Here is a 22,532-nt window from a genome sequence, read left to right on the forward strand (position 1 = left end):
AAAAAAAAAGAAAAGATGTTCAGTGTAATTAGTCACTAGGAATATGCAAATCAAACAGTAAGATGCCAATCACACCTATTAGATCAGCTAATTTCTTTTAAAAAGTGCTAAAAAGTATGTGGAGAAATTAGACTCCTCATGCATTGCTAGTGAAAAAATAAAACACTATTTTTCATTTCTACAGGAAATGTCTACATTTCTTGACGACATATTGTTACCACATGTATGAAATGAAATGAAAACACACACAAATAATATTGCCCATCACTATTCATATTAGCATGGTTCATAATGCCCAAAGTCTAGGAGCGGGACTGGGGTTGTGCCTCAGTTGGTGAAGTGCTTGCTTGGAATGTTAGATCTCCAAGACCTACATAAAAAGCTTGGGGGATGGATGGGTGCACAAGTAATTCAGTATGAGGAGGTTAGAGGCAGGAGGATTCCCAGATACTGTCAGATAGTCTAGACAAGAAGCTCCAGGTTCAGTGAGAGACCCTGTCATAAAAATAAGATGAAGGATTCAAGAGATGGCTCAACCATTAAGAACATTTAAGAATATTTAGTGCTCGTGGAGAAGACCCAGCCCAGTGCCTAGCACTCATATGGCAACTCGTATTGCCCATAACGCCAGTGCCAGAGAATCAGATGCCCTTTTCTGACATTTGCAGACTCAACCACACATGTGATGTACATAATGTGTGCACAATGTGGTACACATAAATACACAAACAATAAAATATAAGACGAAGAGCAATTGAGAAAGATATCTGCTATCAACCTCTGGTCTCTACATGTAACTGCATATACACATGTGCACACACAATCGTGAACATAAAAAAGCCAGTCTAAATAGTTGGATGAACAAAGATTTACTATGCCATACAATAGGATGTTATTTTGTAGCATAAGAAATAAAATACTGTCAGGCATGCCTCTAATTTTAACCCACTGCAGGCAGTAGGATTACAAATTCAAGGCTAGCCTGGGCTGTATAAAGAGACACAGTCACAGACAGACAAAGGAAGGAAATAATACCAGCTACAACCCAGGTAGGCTTTGACAACATCATGCTAAGTGAAAGAAACCAATCACATAAGACATCATATTATATGATCCTGTTTATAGAAAATGTCTAGGATAGAAAAGTCTATCCAGACAGAAAGTACATGGACAGTGAACCAAGGGCCAGTAAGAATGATTGTTTATGAGGAGGAAGTTTCTCTATAGGGTAATAAAAATGTTCTAAAATTAGATTATGATGATGATGATACAATTTTGTAAAGAGGCCAAACTCAATGTGGGGATTTTGAAGGTATGGTATTTGAATTTTAGATTATGTGAATTATATCTCAATAAAGATATTAAACTGACACAGGGTAGACAAGCCTCAGGAGAATAACTGAGTTCAAGGCCAGCCAGGATAACAGAGCAAAACCTTTTCAAAAAGTTTAATCAAAAGCACAAAACAAAAAAACAACAAAAGTAGGTTGGAACTCCTGGGTGAGCAAGAAGTTGGCTACTTACTTACTACATACATACTACATACATACATATTTCCCGCTGAGTGTGGGATGCTGACCTAAGTCAACATGGTTACTTAATGACAAGCATAGAAATGGAGTCTTTGCATGGTTAGTAACATGGCCTTTAGAGTCCCTATCTGAACCTAACCTGTATCTTATTATTTGAGAGCTTAAGGGTGGAAGGACATGAATCTGTTGATTCAAGTTCTGACCTTTCTTTATAATGTCATACTTACAAACGTCTGGTGAGGATGTTAAGTACCAGAAGAATAAAGAATCCCCTACCACCCAACAAATAAAGATGCTAAGAGTGGAGGAGCGTCCTGAGCAAGAAGCACAATTATGAATTTCCAGAGGTCAGTGCCTCCCCAAAGGAGAACCAAACATAGAGCAGGATTTTCATCAATACGATTGGAAAAGAATAAAAGAAAGGCCTCTGGTGTCCTGGACATTGCAGGACGGATCTTAACGGAGCTGAAAGAGTGCAAGAAAAGGAACTGTCCATCATGTGTGCTTCAGGCTCCTGGGACAGGAAGCTCCACTATCCTAACTTAAAAACAAGAAATTCTCAAGTCCTCTCCACCCTGTCTGGAAGGTCCCTTATGTAAGAAACGGTGCTAAAGAATTCTAAAAATTCAGTGAACAAGGTTAACAAATAGTTTGAGGGCAGGAGAGACGACTCAGCGGTTAGGAACACTTAGTGTTTGTCCAGAGGACCGGTGCTTGGTTCCCAGCACCAACCTCCTGGAACTGCAGCTCCGGGGAAGCCCTTGCCTCTCCGTTCACGTGCACGCACAGACAACTATTTTTTAAAATGGAAATGAAATGATTAACATTAAAGTCAGTTTACCTTCGTATCGTTCTGAGATTAAAAATAAAATAAAACTGAGATTAAAAATAAAAATAAAAAGATCCTAAATACACTTAATTCCATATATGTGTGTGTATACATATATATGTATGTATGTATGTATGTATGTATATATATATATATATATATATATATATATATATATATATATATATATATATATATATATATATATATATGAAAAGCACATCTAGAAAAATAAAACAAACAAACTTTCACGCGACGGTCAGGACACCGGCCGGGCCTTGGGACACGGGACCTTCCTGGGTCGCCTCCCAGCGGCTGTGAGGAGCAAGGCGTCCAGGTAAGCAGAGCGTGGCGCGGCGCCGGGCGCGGGAGAGCCACGCGGGCCTCGTGGGCGCCGGCGTCCGGGTGCGGGCGCGGGGCCTCCGGCCTCTCCTGGGCACCGCCCCCGGTCCGGCCCGGTGGCTCAGCTGCGCTCGTCCACGTCCAGGCGGGGCCCGTCGCCCTCGGAGCCGCAGCCGCCTGGGGCGCTCGGTCCGGCCGGTCGGCCGCACGAACGCACAGCGCCCGTCAAGCCGCCGCCGCCTCAGGTCAGAGTCGCCCGGGGCCACGCGGCCCGCCGCCTGAGGGACGCGGAAGAAGAGACCTGGGGCGCTGCGCTGGGGTACCGGGTCGTGCGCAGCCTGAGGGAACCGAGTGTGACGACAAGGTGACCGACCAGGCTGAGGGGCCGGGCTGAGGAGAAGTCATACTCTGACAGGACCGACAGCCTGGCTGACGGGGTCTCGGCTGAGGGGACGCGGGGCTGAGACGTCGCCTTCTGACAGGACTGTGTGACAGACAAGGTGAGGGGGGCCTCGGCCTGTGGGGACTGGGTCTGACTGGCTAGGTGACGACGGGGTCTCGGCTGAGGGGACGCGGGGCTGAGGAGTCGCCTTCTGACAGGACCGTGTCGCTGACAGCCTAAAACCCTGTCGCCTCAACCAGAGAGGACGCGGGCTGGAAAGTCACACAGGACTGAGAGTGTGACAAAGTGACTGGAATCTTAACAGAAGGGACCCCGGCTGAGGAGAAGTCATACTCTTGACGGGACCGAATGGGACAGACAAGGTGACAGAGTCTGGGTCCGAGGGGGACGCGGGCTGAGGAGAAGTCAACGCTAGGGAGAAGAGCGAGAGAGCGAGAGCGGGGCGGGGTCGCGCGCGGACTCAGGGACAGCGTAAGGCGGATCGGCTGACGACCGGTCACCCGCCTAGAGAGCCGAGTGTGACTGACAGGGTGACTGTCCTCGTGAGGGGCCACCGGCCCGGCGCGGGGGGCCACAGTGGAGCCACCTCAGGTTCCCTGACGGGGCGCAGCAGGCAGGCAGGCAGGCAGGCAGACAGGCAGGCAGGCGTGTGCGAGCACCGAGCAGGGTAGCCGGGGCCACCAGACTCTGACGGGAAAGCCAGGTTTCACAGCACGGTTCTGAACTCCCGCAGGGTGGGGGGACCTCAAGGTGACAGTTTTCAGAGAGGGGCTCGCCAGCAGCCACCGGTGCCCCGAGGTTCTAGGGGCCTGGGATGTGGGTGAGGGGAGGAGGATGCGCCGGTGATCGCTGAGGCGATTTGGCCCGCGGCCCCTGCCCGGGGCTTGCCAGGTGTGAGGAAAGCGGGGTCACTGTCGCCAAGGCCCCGCCCCGTCAGTGCCCCTCTCCAGGCTAAGGAGGGGGCGAGCATGGGTCCCCGGCTAACTGGAGTAGGCAGCCCTCGTGGTGGGGGTGGGAGGTGGGTGTGTGGCTCCCGGTGCTTTCTGGTTTGGGATTGGGGAGGAGCCTAAGGTGAGGAGGCAGAAACTGGGAGTAGCCTGGGCTGCTTTTATATAAGGGAGGCGAGGAGGTCAAGCAGGGGCCTGGACCTCTGCTGGGGATCAGAAGGCTGCTGCGCTAAATTCTTCTGAACTCCCATTGAGTAGGTGAGTGGCCCCATCGTCATTGCGTTGGTTTTTTTGTTTTTTTTTTTTTGTTGGAGGGTGTTGTGAAGTGGCCAAACTGCCCCAAGTTCTTTACACTTCAGGATGGTTTGGCTGGAAGACTCTGCTTCCCTTCTGATGCTAACAGTTGGTCGTGTCATTTATTTCAGGAGGAAAATAAATAAATAAAAGTTTAAGTTTTCTTGTCAGGAAGAGGCTAAAGTTGTTGTTCTTTAGCAAGAATGAAGGACAAAAATGTAAAATTAGATGATCATTTGAAAGCAAAACCAGATGAACCAAGTTGCAGGATAACTAACAGTTGGAGAGCCTCTTGGAGTTCATTATTGTAATGTCAACTCTTTATTATCATGCACAAAGCAAATTGTTAACCGGAGTTATTAAATGAATAACTTAGTCTTGGGCTTGGGCAGGTCTTCCAAAGATATCAGGTGCTCTGTGGGAGTCTTCCTGTCCATAGCTAAGTGATCAATTGCTAACTAAAAACATAACTAACTCCAGGTGCTATATGACTTAAAACCTGGCTAGGGTAGGAGCTGACATACACTATGACTTCTCAAAGAGATACTTCTCTTGAAAGTTTGATAGAATCGCTCCTAGTTGCTAAGAGCATTTGGAGCGATGTTTCAGAAGATTCGGTTTCAACTTTAAAATAAGTTCTCTGTTGTCTTATCTTCAACCACATTTGATCTAAGGTAAATGTCCGAAATATTAATTTTAATATGCGAGCATTTGAAATCAGTGTCATATGTTAGTTGGAGTGAAGCATATTACAAAGCCATCCATTTTTACTTGACTGTGTGTTTTGTGTGAATTTGCTCACTTAAGTGCTACTTCATATTTAATTTGCTGAGACCTGTATCATCAGTGAGAAGACCTAAGAAGCAATGGGTGGTCATCTCAATCTTTTGCCGCTCACTAGAAGGAAAAAGATTGTCGACAGTTTTATTTTTAAGGAAAAAAATTAATTTTCATATTTAAGAGTTTCAAACTCTTCAAACTTTTGAAGAACAATGGCACTGGAGAAGTCTACAGTTCTGGATGCCTCTAGGCCGGAGAGTTTTTAGATGCTGTTGAAAAGAATATAAGTTCTTTAAAACACATTAGAACTAAAAGACCCAGAAGCATCATACGCATCGATATTTAAGGCTACTTTGACATTTTTTTGTTATAACTATTTTTAATAATTAGGTATATTTCCTTTAAAGGAACTGTTTTTTTTTTTTAACATTCATGTCACTATGTATTTCAGAATCGCTTTAACAAAAAAGGGCAAATTACACTAAAAAAAATCATCTTTAGTTTCAAAATCCTTATGACATTTAAATTCATACATGAAAAGAAGCGTGACTTTAAATTTTTGATGCAGAAATGGATTACTGAGTATGCAAGTGACTGTTCTCAGTTAGAAAGTTTTACATATTTAAATAAATGATTTTTTTTTCACTTTTAAGTCTCTGAGAAGAGTATGCCATCAGTCTTGACAAGATCCTTCTGTGTGGAGAAGCTATGTAAAGGCGCTGTGAAAACATGGATAAGGGTTAGCCATGCATTTAAGTACTTTTCAGATTATGAAGTGGTTGCTAATCGCAGGAGACTTTCATAAAAATTTTGTTAAAATAATTTTTCCACAAGTCTGAATATTTTCACAGCTCACAGGGTGTACAGGTGTCCGGTGCATACCAGCATTGGCCATTCTAATTTGTGTCTTTCTGCTGAATTTATTGTCATGTGGACTTGGAAACATTCTCTGTATTATAAAGTGAGGCAAAAATACTGGAGGAAATTTTTTTGCTTTTATAGTATTCCACTAAGTAAATATTGGTAGAAGATTAAAAAAAAAATACTACACTAGTCAAGACAATTTGATTTAAGTCAATAGTATGTAATTTTAAACATATGCGCAGCCCACAAATTGTCAAAGTGAGTTTCTTTCTTGTTTTTCTTATTTTTGTGGCAAATTTCCCTGTTATCCATTACTTAACATCACTTTCTTAACGCCTGAATGCAGCAAAAAAGGCAGCGGCATGATTGCTTACAAAGGTCATTAGAAATGGAATTAAATTGACCAAAAAAAAAAAAAATAGCAAGACCAGTTAAATATCTGTCTCAATACCAGGGGAGCCTCAAATACCATATGTTAGTTAGTTTCATAGCATATGAGATTTTTTTTAAAAATTATTTTTAAGTTTTTTTCCCTGAGGTTGTTTGGTCCACTACTTGTAGTTTTCTCACAATACAGAGGTACATTTTGGAGAGTTATACATTATATATTTTAAACTATTATTTAATAAATTATCCAGCACAGCTGCACTTATAAAGAGATCTCAAGCACCATAGGCCATACTTTGGTGAAATGTACGATTCATGTTAAGATAATATCTGCCACTGGTATGATATATCCTTAAATCACTATCTTAAGACCTAGGTGTATTCTTTCTACTGCTCTTCAATTATACATACATATCAATATTTTAATTAAATATTCTGCTTAGAACATGGATGCTTCTGCTGCTTAACTATTTCAATTATTACATTCTTTCTAAGTATGGAAAGTTAGGAAAGCTTTTAAAATTATTAGTCTTTGTTTCTATTTGTTTGTTTTGGGCATGGTTTTAAGGCTTTTATCAGCAAGCTGGATATCTTAAATGATAAGGGCTTGGCTCTGAGCTGAGATCCAGAAGACAACCTACACAGCTATCTAGGTCAGCACTGACTCGCTCACAAGTCTGACTAGTTTGCTCTTACTACCTCTCAGATAACTGTTAAGAAAGATAAAAATGTCTGTCATTTTGTAGCCAATTCAAGAAAAAAATATAGAAATATTCCACTTTCAGCTTCAAATTATGTTCTTTACTCGCTGATGATTTGGGACAAAAACAAGCATAACATTTTTTTTTCTTCTGTCTTTGTGAGTCCTTTTCATAGACAAGAGGTCTTTGTGCTTGTCCTAAGTTTCCAGGGCGGCAGGCTTGTGTGTTTATTTGATAAAGCTCTGCTCTTTATGGATTTTTATGGCATACTTTTGAGAGAGTTGAATAATGTTACCCAGAGGAAGTTTATTTTACCAAGCATAGTGGTCTCCTTAGGCTCCACAGTTTACTATCAACACCTAAAGGACTAACTACTTCCTTGTGCTAGTCATTGAAACTGTTTGTTGCAACAAACAATAACCCAAATTAGCCTTCTAAAAAGCTTGACAAGTCACTTGTGCCTGCTAATAGGCCACTCGCTTATTGGCAGGCAGCAACTGGACAAGTATAGGAATGACCGTGCATTTGAAGCCCTCTGTGGATTAACTGATACAGATTATCGTCAGAGACTTTCCTAGGCAAGGAACGGACTGGGGCTGGATGTGGTAACATGGGTCTATCCCAAGCAGTATCGTGATGACCTGCGTGCTTGGCTGAGTGGGATGGAAAGAGGCTTGTGTGCTGCGCAAGTGATTGCTGGGGAAAATTGCCGTGGGGATTAAAACGCATGTCCCTGGAAGAGAAAAACAAAAACAAAAACAAACAAAAACACCTTAAGACCTGGAATTACCAGGCTCTAGTAGTGAGAGAGCTGCAAGGCTGGGCCTATGGAGGCAACGAAAGGCTCAAACTGGTACTTCTAAGTACGGGTGAGTGTCTTTGTGGATTTCCCTTTGGGAGTGGGGATCCAGATTCTCATTAACTTCTTCTACCCTCTTATTAGCAAGTACTGTTGGGACTTCCTAAGAGTCTTGGCTCTTTTTTCAAGCACCTCCGTGACCAGGACAGTGACTGAGAAATATGTTTTGAAAGAGTAGAATGGATTTTTCTCTACTGCACTGTTCTGGACACAAAAGAAAGATGTCATCAATCTTTGTAACTTGCATTGGTTACAGTAAATTTAAACCTTTTAAGCAGAATTTAAACTAGCTAATAGAATGAGGCTTTGTTACAGTTAATCATTTTTTTTTATTTATTTAGATATTGGAAGTCAAACCCTGGCCCCTCACATGCAAAGTACTGTTGTACTACTTTGTACAGTAATACTCCCCACTCCTCTTTATTGATTCTGTGCTATTTTGCTTTGAGATACTGGCAATTGAACACCATGGCCTTGCATGTGCTGGGAAAGTGCTTTATCACCCTTCAACAATCACTGTTTATAAATGTTACAGATGTGTGGTTGTTTTGCCTCCATGTTTGTTTATGTACAACTTTGTCTGGATTCCTATAGAGACTGGAAAAGGGTTTCCAACCCCCTGGAGCTGGCATTACAGGTGGCTGTGAATTAAACCTGGGTCCACTGAAAGAACAGCAAGTGTTCTTAATGGCTGAGCCATTTCTCTAGTCCCACCTTATTCTTCTTAGAAAATAAGTTCACTACACATTTAACTACTTAAAAAATCTATACACTTATCTGGAATTATAATATGGAGATAAAACGAATTAAAACAAATTGTCTGACCCCTTGGAAGAGTTCAGATTGGCATGGACATGGGAATGAGGAGTCCTTTTCAGTTTGCGGCAGATAAGGACAAGGGCAATCTGAGGGAAGTAGAGAAAAGGGGAATACCCTGAGTAGGAGGGTGTAGGAGTAGAACATACAGATCCTGGTCTTCTCTGCTCTCAGGCACAGGTTGTGTACTTACCATGTCCTAGGATGTAAGATTAGGTTGAAAGAATTCACTCCGCTCCTTAGTGACAACTCACACATCTAGAATCACTGAAATTCTAAGGTTGCAGTTACTCTTTCTGACCCTCAAGTAACTTGTGGGGAGACTCTAGCAAAGGGAAATCCTGTGTGTTTAAGCAATACATTCTCCTTTATGGGGGGGGGAGGGCGCAATAGGGAAACACAGAACTGTGAGACTGAGTGCTGGGGTGAAGGACTAGAAAGAACTCCTTAACCTTGACCCCACCCCTGCAGCTGTCATTCCACCACTAAAAGTGCTGTTGTCATTTGAAGGTCTGGAGTCCACTTTAAAGAGCCAGTGTTCTGAGCAGAATTAACTGACCACATCACTATCAGGACAAAAAAAAAAAAAAGTTTGCTTCCTTGATTTCTTGTTGCTTGAGAACACAGGTAACATTCATGTGGAGTTGGAAAGAGAGAGTAGAAATCACATTTGGTGAATGCCTATAACCACTGCCCTTAGGAGAAGGAAGGACAGGATTGGGGAAGGGAGATTGGCTCAAACGTGGATTTGGATAAAGGGGATTAAAAGACAGGAGGGGAAATAAGGTAATACGTGGCCCTTGGGAACAAAATATACATAAGACCAACCATGTGGACCAGCAGTGATAAGAAAAGACAAATGATTTATTCACCATGCATATATTTTTTTCTCATAAAAATCAAGACAAGAACCTAAGAGATGGCTCAGTCAGTAAAAGCTGAACAACCTGAGTTTGGTCCCTAGGTCTCACATGATGGGAGGAAAGAATGGACTCCTGAGGGTTGTCATCTGAACACCCACAATAAATAAATGTAATTTTAAACATTTAAATCAAGACAGGTTGCAGATGTTCCTCAAACTATTTTTCAACTCAGAAGAAAACAAACAGTTATTGTGCAATAGCATTTACCTAGGAAATGTCATCAAAGTTCAGAGCTGTGAGCTGGCAGTTAGATAATGTAATCAAGCAGTATACTATCACCATTCCTCAGGTCCTTTACTTCCTCCATGAAGTCACACTAATCTCTTGCTATCTTCATGAGTTAGTTCCAGCAGACAGCTAAAGTACCTTCCTAACAGACCACAGGGAATGGGGTTTTTCAGTGGGAAGAAAAATTTTGTCTAAGAAGAAGAAATGATGCTTAGGGCTTTGGCAGACCCTGCTTTCTTCTCTTTATGGTTACAGCAACTCAGTGAAGCTCTGTTAGAAACCGAAGTTTGGTGGCCTTATTAGATTTGTGAATCAGATAATTACCTGTCATTAATACTTATACAACCTTTTCAGTTTATAAACCTAAACCTGAGAAAAGCCTCACCCTATTATATATTGCCTCTTTCTTGCAGTTTATAATTACCCATGTAAACAAGCTTTTGAGTATGTGGAAAAGTGTACCCATATGCATGTTTTTCTTGTTCTATATATTGGATAAGGTTTATAAAAAAAACAAACATGTGAATGATATAAATATAAGTGAATTTGAAACTTCAAAAAATTATTTACATATGTCAGAATAATTCGGAAAAGTAGAGAGTGCACCCAGGCAAGCATTTGGCAATGGAAGATTGCTACATGTTTCCTTGAAGCATTTGGAATGATTTAGTAACATCCTGATTGTATTTAAAGGCAATATAATATTTTAAATTTTGGGTTCAGCAGTGTTCAAATTCTCTGGCTTTAGGACTTTGAAAGTAATAGATGAGGCGTTTCTTCTACTAGTGGGCTTTTATTTATCTTTCCGTCTCCAGCGTATAGCACAGTGATTAGTAGGTGTTCAGTAATTTTTTCCTAAAAGAGTAGGGAGGGCTAGGAATGTAGCTCAGTTGGTGGAGAGCTTGCCTAGCATGCAGAACATGCTAGATTCTATCCCAAACACAAACTAACAACTTGGAATCTTAGCAATCAGGAGGTAGAGGCTGGAAGATCAGAGAGCTTCACCATAGTCCCCAGCAACACAATAGACTGGGCCAACCTGGATTTATTAGGCTGTACTCTTGTCTGTAGCCTATGTGAAGTTCCTGGCCATATTGTACTTTATTCATAGAATCCCTGGGAACTGTCCTGTAAAACTCAACCATAGCTGGCTTGCTAGATTACTTAGAAAAACTCAGTGTTGTTGTCTGTAAGTTCCTGTCAAGGTAGGCCAACTGGTTGTCCATAGCTTCTATTGCTGTAGGCTAAGTGGATTTCATAGACAGGGTCTCACTGGTTCTTTTTGTCTTTGAGTGGCAGCTAGGAACCCTGAGTCTCAAAGACTGGATTTTATACAACCACAGATCTAGCCCTGGAAAACTGCTCTATGTTAAGTAAATAAAGCTGTTTTTTCAATTCCGGTTTAATAAAAGTTGACAATAAGCCCTTCCTAGTGATTACTAAAAATCACTAGGAAGGGCTAGAGACACAGTTTTGTTGCTTACTCTAAAAATTCTGTGATTTGGCAGTTACAGCCAGGGGTGTGGCTCAGTGCTAGAGGGGTTGTCTAGCATGTAAAGTCGTTCGGACAACACACTATGATTTAGAAGCTGAAGAAATTTGTATTTACGTATCTCTGATGTCACTGTAGTTTACTTCAGGCTGTTTAGAAAGCAGTTGGGCAATGTGTTGCACACTGTAATGCTATACCATCACTTCTGAGGCTTTTTCCAGAGCACCAGAAGATACAGGAAAAGTCAGATGCAAGAACTTCGTTAAAGCATTGTTATAAGAACCCATATTTGAACTGGGAAAGTTGGTATATACCTGTAATCCCAGCGCCTGAGAGACTGCAGCAGGAGGATTGTATGTTTGAAGCCAGCCTGGGCCACATAGTAAGATTCTATCTAAAAACCATACTTGGAAGTGACACAGAGAAAATAGTTAACTTTTTAGTTTCTCTGTGATCCTGATCAGTAAAGATCAAGTCAAAGCATGAGAATCCTCTAGCTAGATTTTTGAGTTTTGCTCTGTTATACCCACACTTTGGTTCACACATAGTTTTATTTAACATACTAGATTTATCTATGCAGGGTTTTTTTTTTTTCATGATTTATTTATTTGGGAGGGAGAAAAAATTTAAAAATTCACCTTTTATTTTTTTAACAGCCTCATCATGTTTGCAGCCTTATATAAGGTTCAATTTTGCAGATGGCCTGTGATCTTTTTGATCTTTAGTTTGTGCTGTCAAATGGAACTTTGAAAACAGTTTCCGGAATTACTTTCTCTTAAAGCTCTCCTATTTTAATTTTTTTTCTTAAAAATATGTGTATGTATTATGCTCTTTGTTTTCTTTCTCTCTCTAAAACTGAGTGATCTCATGTGAGAGTTATTTGGCTTTCCAACTCCTGGCAGAATGTTGAACATGTAATCGTGACTAGTCACTGATACAGAAGCCTGTTAAGGTAAGCCTCCCTTATCAATGAGACCTCGGAGAGAAATATGGTTGAAATACTGAAAAAAGTGGCTTGAGAACAGCAAGGAGTATGCTTCCCCAAATCCCTTCTAACAATGCAAAAACCATATATATTTACATATATATGCATGCATACATGCAAAGTACATGCATACATGCAAAGTACGGTAATAGTCCCTGGACTTTTCTTTTTTTTCCCTGTTCTAGAAATTCCAGAAGGAAAAATTAACTGCTTTTGCCTTTGACCTAGGTTATATATTGTTTCTGTTACTTTCTTTGGGTATACATATATATATGTATATATATATACATATGTTCAGACCTCTATCTGAATTCATAATCAATATGTGTGTTATGTATGTACATATGTATGTATGTATATATCTTTTATTGATCTTGTGGCTCAGAATACCCTTTCCATCTTAAAGTATTAAAATGTCTTCTAGAAGTTTTGTATCAGTGATAGTAAATCTTTTTTTTCTTCCCTCTCAAGTTCCTGCTGATTTAGTCTCTAATGTCAGCCAGTGTGAACTGTAGCTAACAAGACTTCAATTTCTAGATCTTAGAAGTTTGTGGTAGGACAACCTTAAAGAGGTGAAACTTCAAAGAGTAAATCCACCAAAGCTTTTCTGTGGAGGGATGCAGTATGAGCCATTAAATCCTAAGCATCAAGCATGGAGGTAAACTGTTCACCACTGAGCCCCCTTCATACCCTATGTAGAATGATCATTCCCTAATCAAGTTATTGTAACTATTCTGTATTCACAAATTGCCTTTACCATTTTTGTTTGGTATTTAAAATGACAGCAATGTTTCATTGGCCACTTGGAAATAAATTCTGAACATGAATGAGGGCAGTACACAAGGAAACACATTTTAAAGGCATTCATGTGAAATCAAATAGAATATATTCTTGTCCCCACACAGTGCTGTGGGATATTGAAGGAATATCAATTTAGACATAAACCAATCTTTCAGAGTTGGCAAATGTTGCCAGTGTGTTTAATGTATCCTGCAAACTGCACCCTTGTTGAATGACCACTGACTTTATGAACCATGTATCTTTGCATTAAGATCAAAACCTGTTTTCTGAAAACACAGCCACATGAATGATGAAGCTAGAGCTTAGGAGCTAAAGATCACAACTACAAACCTGCATCTAGCACTGTACAGTTAAAGACCCTGGTTCAGTCAGAGATGTGAAGTAACCATGATTGAACATATAGCGTATTGACATGACCAGCCACATAACCCATTCCGTGTGTTTGGTGTGCTTCTCCGAACAGTCTCCAACCCTAGCAAATGTGTACAGATGACTCATTTGGTTTTGATATGGATATAAAGCTTTAAAAACCAGCATGCATAGACAGGATTTACCCTGACCACCAGCTTATGAATTCAGAGTATTCAAACTGTTCTTAATCTCCAACTAAAGAAAACAGAAGTGGAAGACACACTTACTCTGAAACATTATCTGATACATTCTGTCTTCTGTATCACAAATTACATCTGCTGATTTGGGTGAGGATTTGTCATTTCTCTTTATTTTTATGTTTCTGTCATGTATTATTAGAGTATAGGGATGCATATTATAGCGCTTGACTTTTTTTTTTTAAACCTATCTGTGCACTGTATACTTTCCCTAGTCCTGGCCTGTATCATGGAACCAGTGCATCCTACGTGTTTTATATGTACTTTTAAATTTGACTTTAAGAACAAGTATGTGACTCTTAATATTACTACTCCCCAAACTTTTAGGGAAATCCCTGAATTGATTTTTTTAATGTTAATGCACATTCTGTGTAACATTTTTAGGATACATGGAATTAACATCAGGAGAGAGTGTTATTCTGCTCGCCCTGATACTCTAGAGCAGATAAAGTGAGACATGAGAAAGGGAGAAACGTTAATTATAGACTTCGGCATTCTGCATTAGCTCTTTCAGTAGTTCTGGTCAGAGGAGCAGGTTCCATAATGGCCTATGGGCCTGAGTCCTGTTTTTACATTCCACTTGGTAGACTGTCAACAGCAACTGTGACAAATTCTGTACAGTACTACAGCTGGAAATGGTTTATAACAAAGCACAACACACAAATGTTGCTGAGACTGTTATCCATGCATTATGTAAAACTGATTTCCTTTCATCCATTTTGCCAGGTTAGATAAAGCACCATCAGATTTTGACCTACTCATTGGTTTATAATGGATTATTTTTTCCCAACAGGGTTTCTCTGTATAGCCCTGGCTTGGAATTTACTCTGTAGACTATGCTGGCTTCAAACTCAGAGATCTGCCTGCATCTGCCTCCTGAGTAAGGGGCTCAAAGTTGTATGCCACCATGCCCATCTTTTAATAGATGGTAATTTAATTGCTCAGCTATTTCATATATTAACCACAAGTACTATCATCATGGCTAGTTAATCTTTTCTAAGGAAGATCTATATTTATGAATACCTTCAAAGTATCAGACTGAGAAACTGATTTGCATATAAAAGCAATTACAAAAGAGCCTCTTTAAAAGATGCGTGTGACATCTCTGGACACCCAATTCTTCCTGATAGGCCTTCATCTGTAGATGTAGAATGAAGGTAGGAGTCTGTTTGCTAAAGATGAATACAGAAAACCTGCACCCTCTGCACCCTTGGGCAACCTGCCATTTTCCTCCCATTCTCACACCTGCTCAGTTATTAGGGCAAAGAAACACTGGATGGACACATGCAGACCCAGACCCTTCGCTTCCTAAGAAAGAGCACAACGGGAAGGATAGAGAGCTTGAGATGCGCTCTCATTGAATATACAAACTTCCGTTTTGTTTTAGCACTCATTCATGTCTTGCTGCACACAGGGAATTAAACCCCTGCACATAAACAGTTAAATTGTTTGGCTAGGTTCTTGACCCAGAGAAAGACAGAGTGCCTTAGCTAGGACACTTGAGTCCACCTAAATCCGAAAAGGGTACACCTGAAATGGTTAACTAACAATCCATCGCAACATGATGACTCAAGGCTGAAAATGAGTGTAACTGAAATCAAAGGAGGGAGGGGTAGTTAGGAAAAGCCCTGCAGAGGAGAGTTCGGAAGTTCAAGAATTAAGAGGATAGCCTGATGAAAACCAATACAAACATATACAGAGAAAGAAACAACAAAGGAACCAAACAGAGTAAGTCACTTCACAAAGAACGTTAGCAGATCAGACACAGGTTTTCTTTGGTGGTGAAGTTTTGGAGCTAGATAGAGGGAGACATAGCTGCCTTTCTTTCTTTTTAATGCAGTATTGAGAATCAAACCCAGGCCCATGTACATGCTAGGCAAGCAACTGACTGCCAAACTACATGGCCATCCCCGACTACACGGCTTTTCCAGTGTTCTAGCCAATGACCATGGTCTGACTACTGCACATTGTATACAAATATTGAAATGTCACTCTGTACCCTACACTGAGTATAATCAGTATGTATTGGCTGAAAATAAAATATAAAACTATATACTAGATATTATATAGTATTATATACTATATATTACAAATATGTAGTATTACATATATTAATAGTATTATATACCCTGAAATGGATAATTTTATGTTTCCTCAAAAGTTAATGTTCATCACTTGAGATAGTCAAAGAAAAAAAGAAAAGAATCTCCAGTGTAAGAAAACCAAGTCTGGAATAATGACTAAACACAGCCCAGGGGACTCCACATGAACTGGAGATAGAGAATATAGCACCAAAGAATGAGCAGTCAGAAGCAGGGTTGAAATGTAGATCTTTTGGACTGATGGTAAAGGTGTGGAATGCAGATGGAGGAGTATGGTCTTTGTCTTAGTAATGAGGAGATTCCAGATCTTAAGAAGTTAGAGATGTCGGGCAGTGGTGGCGCACGCCTTTAATCCCAGCACTTGGGAGGCAGAGGCAGGCGGATTTCTGAGTGTGAGGCCAGCCTGGTCTACAGAGTGAGTTGCAGAACAGACAGAGACAGAGAAACCCTGTCTCAGAAAAAAAAAAAAAAAGATGAAAAGAAGTTAGAGATGGTTTAGTCAGAATATTAGCCTGGCAGCTGTGTGCAGAGAAAGCCACTAGGAAGCTGTTAGAAAAACTGGGCATAATGTGTGGGACATCTGTAGGAATGAAGACAAGGCCCCACCTGAGCTGTGCTCATAGACAAAGCCATAGTCTACACACTAATGCACACTGACCTGGAGCAAGGGGAGGGTGGCTTTGAGGTGACGTTGTCATAGGATTCAAGTATATAATTTGACCTTTCATAAAAGTATCCACAGTGTACTGCAGAGAAAATGCCCTTTACCCCAAATTAGATACACACTGTCTTGAAGGAAAAAAAAACTATTCTGGGACTTGCCATAGATTTTAGGGTACCCCCTCTGTGTATCGCTTTATATATTGGACACAGAGCTATAATAGTAAGTGAGACAGAGCTTGCCCCCCCTTTTTTTTTTATGGAACTGTCACATAGCCTTTATCTATCAAATGGTAGTCAGACATTAAAGAGAGTCATAGGTTAGCTCAAGGTAAATAAAGAATTGTAATATCTATAGCTGTCCGGCAGTGGGAAAGGCTGCCACAGGGCAGAAAATGCTTTGTCATTAGAGCCCAAGGGAGTCTCTAAGATGGCTTCCCCTTTTAAGGAGAAATGAACTAGGCAACGTGTAAGCTCCCACCTGAACCTGAAGTGCCAAGATTTTCTTTCTGTGCTAGGAAGCTAGTAGAACATACTTCCTTCATAATTAGCTACTTTGGAACATTAGCTAGCATAAGCTAAGTTTTTAACTTTTTCATCATTACTTGTAAATAAGCTCATGTAAATGCATGTGCAAATTAGATGTTTAAATGTATTCTGTACTTAGTTTCACAATTAGACTGTGTGTGTGCGTGTGTGTGTGTGTGTGTGTGTGTGTGTGTGTGTGTGTGTGTCTTCTGGGAACTGAAACCAGGCCCTCCTATATGCTAAGCACATGCTATACCAATGAGCTGCACACCCCACACTCTAGTTCTCCAATTCTTTTTAAAGAAACTATTATTTTCCAATGCCTTCTTAGCCGTTCATTTATTTCCAATTTTAATATTTATAGTAAGTTCCTCTTTCACGTGATGTTTTTCACAAGTAATGCAAATTTCTGCAGAAGTGTTACGTAAATCTAAGTCAAGATGCTGACCTTTAAATCATTTGGTTTTTACTCCTGTGATGTAATGTCATGATTAAACAAGTCCTAGTATGACTACCCACTTGGGGATATCTTTGGAGTGCCATTTTTTTTTCATTTAAAAAAATCAGTTATTTGAGTATTTCATACAATGTGTTTTGATCATATTCGTTCTCTAGCTCTTCCCAGATCCACTTCTCCTTTGCTGCCCATCCTACTTTGTGTCTTTTTTTTTTAGCCTATCAAGTCCAGTTTGTGCTGCCTAAATCCTTTTGGTGTGTGGCCTTCCACTGGAGCATGGTAGACCTACCAGGGACCATACTCTTAAAAGAAACTGATTCTTCCTCTCCTAGCTTCAATAGGTCCTTAACTAGGGGTGGGCCTGGGTACCTTTTCCATGCTGGAGTGGGGTGCTATTTTGATGCATGAATAAAGTGGGATGCTTTATTGTTTAGCCTATTTGACTTAGTTATTATAAACATCAAATTGTTTCTGTCAACATCTAGTAATTAGCCTTAGTACTGATTAGTTGCATTTCATAGCATTGTAACTTTTAGACTCTTATATAGAGGAATGATATCTTTAGCATATTTTCTGAAATGCTGGAATGTTTTAACCCAGATGAGGGACATTCTTTCCATAGGGATTGTTTTAGTGCTTATAATAACAAGTAACAGGTTATCTGCAGAAGAAAAAATTTAATTTCATTACATCTCTAATAAAACACCTTGTTAAAAGTTGACCCCTCCCCCTTTATGGTATATGAATAAAATAGATTATGATTTTCACCAAAATGCATATAAAATTTTTTGACACGTGCCTAGAATATTACCCGATATATAGTAGGCACCCAAATATTTATTGAACATTATTCAGCTACATGAAATGATTTATATCAGACATCTCAAATAAAAAATTCATGTCTGAACAGGCATAGTGGTAGGGAGTTCAAGTTTTGAGAAAAGCTCAGGCACTTCCCTTAAGGTGGTATTTAGGTATAATTACCAATGTGAAAGTTCAAGTTAAATAGTTTTGGTGGCATATTAATTTCTATGTGATATTTAAAATGCCAATGACAATTCATTCTGGTGGTTAAATACAAAGTGACTAGCTTAACTTGAACATGCACATCATTACCACTGAATGGCCAGAACCTCTGGGCCTATTCTCCCTATCTTTCCTTCTGCCCCTTTCTCCCTTTCTTCCTATTTTGTATCTCCCCCTTCTTCCCCCCCTTCCTCTTCTTTTCCTCTCTCTTCTTACAGTAGCTCTGGCTATTAGTCCCTCTTTCCTGCCCTGAGTTTTTCATTCTTGATGCTTCTTCTATTTCCTTTTCTGGGGTTTTACAACTACTTCTCTTCTGAGGATTCTCCCTTTGCACTTCTGTTTCTCAGTGCCTCTCATTAGCCCTTCCCTTGGTTGAGACCTTGACTACCACATGAAAGTAACAAAAGATCAAAAATGGGATACCTTTATTCTTAAATTCTTGCAGCTCTTTCTGACAGAATGTGGCTTCCATTGATTGATTTCCAAATAGGTTTTCAAAATATCAAATCACTAATTCTCAAACTATCTGAAAGGGGTCAACCTTACTTGACTGATGTCTTAGGGTTTCTATTGCTGTGAGGAAACACCATGACCAAAAAGCAAGTTGGGAGAAGAAAGGGTTTATTTAGCTAACACTTCAATAGCACTGTTCATTGAAGGAAGCCAGGACAGAAGTTCAAACAGGACTGGACTGTGGAGGCAGGAGCTGATGCAGAGGCCATGGAGGGATGCTGCTTACTGACTTGCTTCCCCTGGCTTTCTCTGCCTCCTCCTTTCTTATAGAACTTAAGACCACCAGCCCAGGGAAGGTATCACTCATCGTGGGCTAGGCCCTCTCATATTGATCCCTAACTGAGAAATGCTGTATAGTTGGCCTTATGGAGACATTTTCTCAATTGAGGCTCCTTCCTCTCTGACGACTCTAGATTGTATCAAGTTGACGTAAAACCAGCCAGTACGCCTGCAAATGCTTATAAGCACAGTAGCTTGTTGAGGTAACTCCTGACTGACTCTAACAACTTCTTTTTCCAAATAGCACAAAGAGCAGATGATTCTTAAGCCATTTATTTCTGGATGTGTCTTCCTTTACATGCGCAGTTACACGAGAGAGTCTGTCATGTTCATCCTGTAGCTCCTTGTGTAGAATGCCAATAATAAATAGCAGATGCTTAGTAGATAACTGCTTCTTTACTATTTCACTATTCCCCAGTCCTCAATAACTCTCATAACTTTCTTGTGTAAAATTATTCATTATGGCAACTTAGTTTGTAAATTATTCATAAGTGAAAGTCTGTGGTTTCCTGCTTAGATCATGGTTTGTTTGTTTGTTTGTTTGCTAACTATTCATTGTCATGCTTAGTCTAGCACATAGTTTAAACCCTTAGCCAAAATGTCACTTACCATCTTGCTTAAGGGCTTTTTCTTAATTAACTCAAGCACCAAAAAAGAGAAGCTAGTTATTGAGAGTTATTATTAATATTTATTGATCAGCAACTTTGTTTCAGGCTCCATTTAAGCACATTGATACAGTATCTTATTTTATTCTTCCAACAATCATATATTGTATATAATGCTAAGGCTAAACCCTGCGATGGGATGTAGTTCAGTTAACAGAATACTTGTCTAGCATGCATAATACCATGAGTTCCATCCCCAGAACTGCATAAATTAAGAATGATACCACATGTCTATATCTTAGCCCTTGGGAAAACCAGAAATCCAAGGTTACCCTTAGCTATATAGTGAGTTTAAGGTTAATCTGACCTACAGGAGACCCTGTCTTAAAAGAAGGTATTTTATGAATTATTTCATGAAATATTCATGAAGTATTTCATGATTATTCAGGTCAGTGAAGAAATAGAAACAGAGACAAACTAACCTGCCAAATAAGAAAAGTAGCATTTGAACCCAAGCAATCTAAACCAGCCACCAATTCCTGCACAAGAGCCTAGTTTTATAGTATCTGTGTTACGAGGGAATGAAATATCTATAGCCACACATCCCCAACTACCTTATCTGTGTAACAATTAGATATGTACAAGTATATTCATGTTCAGAAGTTATGTGGGCTAGTTGTTCTAGTTCATGGCAAATCAGTTTAGTGTGTGACAGTGACTTAAAAATACAATGTGTCTTTGTGTTGTTTGTGACAAGTCAAATGAGGTCACTAAATCTTTGATGTTTATTTAGAAGTTCTACTATTTATTAAAAGCAATCACTGGGACAAGACAACCAACCACTGTTAAAAATGCTTTCTCTGCCTGGCATTGATATTGTATGCCTTTAATCCCAGTACTCAGAGGCAGAGACAAGTGATGTCTGCATTGAAGGCTAGCCTGGTCTATAGAGTGAATTCTAGGGAAGGCAGGGACACACAGAGAAACTCTGTCTCAAAAAAGGAAAAAAAAAAAAAGCAAAAACCCCTTCTTTATCCCCTTCTTTTCCCTTCCTCTGCTTTTTAATACAAATAAAATAATTGTATTTAGTTATCTGAGGAAATAACACCCTTATAAAATATACTAAAATAAATAGTATATTTTATAAGGTTTCTGTAAAAATCTAAGGAAGATTTTTAACTGACCTTGGTTGAGCTAGCACTCTAATGGAATCAGCCTTCATGGTCAGAGGGGACGGTGTAAGGAAAAGCCCAATGAGTTTGTATCCATAGGAGCTGACTCCAAGATCTATATGAAATGCATTGTTTGCATAGAACCTAGACATTTTGCTTTAAATTGCCTTCAGATGACTTTTTATACCTAATACGGCATAAATGCCAGAGAAATTGTTATACTGTGTTATTTGGGAACTAATAACAAGACAAAGTTGTTACATGTTCAGTATAGGCACAGTATTTCTAGAATGTTTATTTTGATTAACATAACATGATATGTGAGTTTAGGCATCAAATGCCACAGCAGGAGTGTGGAAGTCAGAGATGGCTTGTGGAGTCGGCTCTCTCTACCTTTACATGGACTCCAAGGGCTGAATTCGAGTCACCAAATACTTTACATGCTGACAACAGTATCTTCCTGTTAATTTATTTTTAAAAATATATTTTTACTGTGTAGTTGGATAAATCTAAAAATACAAAATCCTCAGACATGGAGGAATGGCTACATTTTAGTTTGGAATAAAAATTACTAATTTGTATATATTAGCCTACTTCCTACCTTCCCCCAACAGACTGTGATAGACACTGTATGATGGATAAGAAATACCTTTAAGAAAAGATACAGCTCAGCTTGCCATTCATGCATGAACTTCTAGGAACACACACATTCATACAAACATGCATGCACGTCCACATACACACACTCTCACACACAAAATCTTTCCATATCAGGAGCTATGGCTGAAGAATTAGAAACTACATATTAGTATACATTCCCCATTCATCAGTAGAAAGAAGAAAGCCAATAAACCCGTAGTGGGTAATAATAGAAAATCTCAGAAAGAACAGGTATAAGAGACTAAGCGATATCTGGAAGGCGGGGCAGGAGTATGCAGGAGCCCACTCAGATCAGCTTGTAGCTCCTTAATTGTAAAATCTCAGGGTTTAACAATTGTTAGAGATGGTTAGTAAGTATTAAATTATGTGAACTTATAATCAGGCCGGATATGTTAGATACAAGAGTGACAGACACACAAAAAAGTATATTTCCTAGCTCTTACATTGCTGATATTTGTCACCTCATTGTGTGTCTGTGTGGTGGACATCCTACCTCAGAGACATCATTTTTGACACTTGAAATCCTTGTCTCATAAGTCCAGAAACCAGAACATTGTTTTTATGTCAGGGGGGCTAATTAAGCATTTTCTAGCATACCAATGGAAAACAGAAATCAAGAAGTCTAATGAAGCAGCTGGTAACTAGTTTCGGTAGAAAGATGTGTGTCATCATTCCAGTACAATGTACAGAGGAACAGAAAAATGGCAACTAATGAATCCAGTGTTCAGTGAAGTTGCTG

General features: G+C 39.9%; 1 protein-coding gene and 1 long non-coding RNA gene across 4 annotated transcripts in view; one reads left to right on the forward strand and one right to left on the reverse strand.

Annotated features, from left to right (window-relative positions):
* Nucleotides 1-3,039, reverse strand: part of LOC116099429 — a 5,323-nt gene extending 2,284 nt beyond the window's left edge. The window contains exon 1 of the long non-coding RNA XR_004122246.1: nucleotides 2,608-3,039. This is a non-coding gene — a long non-coding RNA (uncharacterized LOC116099429). The remainder of the gene's footprint in view (nucleotides 1-2,607) is intronic.
* Pparg (peroxisome proliferator activated receptor gamma) overlaps nucleotides 2,757-22,532 on the forward strand; it is a 130,940-nt gene continuing 111,164 nt past the window's right edge. Inside the window, exon 1 of one of the 3 annotated variants that reach the window (XM_031382998.1) lies at nucleotides 2,757-3,203. The gene's annotated coding sequence lies outside the window, so the exon portion shown is untranslated. Of the gene's footprint in view, nucleotides 3,204-4,210; nucleotides 4,312-22,532 lie in introns of those variants that run through there. The other 2 variants (XM_031383000.1, XM_031382999.1) reach the window with 2 other exon arrangements.

This window comes from Mastomys coucha, unplaced genomic scaffold (assembly GCF_008632895.1).
Source record: "Mastomys coucha isolate ucsf_1 unplaced genomic scaffold, UCSF_Mcou_1 pScaffold20, whole genome shotgun sequence".
In the NCBI taxonomy this organism is placed as follows: Eukaryota; Metazoa; Chordata; class Mammalia; order Rodentia; family Muridae; genus Mastomys; species Mastomys coucha.